The following is a 932-nucleotide window of genomic DNA, read 5'->3' as shown; positions in this document are numbered from 1 at the left end:
TTTTCCATGTTGTGAAATGTTGGATGAGGGTGGGCTGAAGGGAAAGGGTATGATCTCCACTGTATGGTTTTGAGTCAATCTGCAAGGGATTGCAAGTTCTTCTGACTGAGGATCTGCCTGTATTGCATATTTGTCAGATGCCTACTTGTAGCTGCTTGATTTAATAACAACAAGAACAACAACATTTAATAATTTAGTGAGATCTAATCCAAAAAATGCCTTTCACAAGTAGTGTCACACTCCAAAGATCTTTGGCAGAGATTATTTACCCCTAGTACCTGAGTGCAGCAAACTCCATCAGAAACAGAGAAACCATGCCAACCATTCCTTTGTTTGGGGGAGAAATTTTAGCAAAAGGAAATCCATAGGAATCCCTCTGCATATTGCTGCATGTGGAGTTAGATCAGGGAATGGCAAAATACAGCCCACAGGCCAGATCTGGCCCATGGCAGGTCTTTGTCTGGCCTAAGATGGGTTCCTGGGACCCACCTGGCCCAGGCACAATTCAACCATGGAGCATCCTGCTGCCCCTTGAGCATACAGTGAGGCTGGGGTGGCTCCGCAGCTGGACTGCCTTTCTAGGCAGCCCAGGTGGTGGATACGCCTTTCAGCTGCCATCGCTGCTGGCCCTAACCCTGCAATCCCAGCAGGGACTCATGCTGCACAGCCCCATGTGTACCGCATCAGCTCCAACTTGATGCACATCTTGCTGGGGTCACCTGAACCCAGCAGTCTTTCCTACCCAAGTGCAAGGGGTGCTGGTCCTGATGATCTTGTGAGGTTCCTTCCAGCCCCTAACATCTATGAATCCATGAATCTACCCCAAACCCAGACATCCCCACAAATGCACCTCCCACAACCCTCCATACCCTCCTCCACACCCCACATACCCTCCCCAGACCCATACCCACCCACCCACCCATAGTCCCCCC

General features: G+C 50.3%; 1 long non-coding RNA gene across 1 annotated transcript in view; it reads left to right on the top strand.

Moving 5' to 3' along the window:
* The first annotated feature begins 512 nt into the window (after positions 1–512).
* LOC109298185 overlaps positions 513–932 on the top strand; it is a 14,224-nt gene continuing 13,804 nt past the window's right edge. Inside the window, exon 1 of the long non-coding RNA XR_002097516.1 lies at positions 513–594. This is a non-coding gene — a long non-coding RNA (uncharacterized LOC109298185). The remainder of the gene's footprint in view (positions 595–932) is intronic.

The sequence above is a fragment of the Gavialis gangeticus genome, unplaced genomic scaffold, assembly GCF_001723915.1.
Source record: "Gavialis gangeticus isolate Ggan-Ray unplaced genomic scaffold, GavGan_comp1, whole genome shotgun sequence".
NCBI lineage: Eukaryota > Metazoa > Chordata > Crocodylia > Gavialidae > Gavialis > Gavialis gangeticus.
This window is presented reverse-complemented; position numbering and strand designations above follow the sequence as displayed.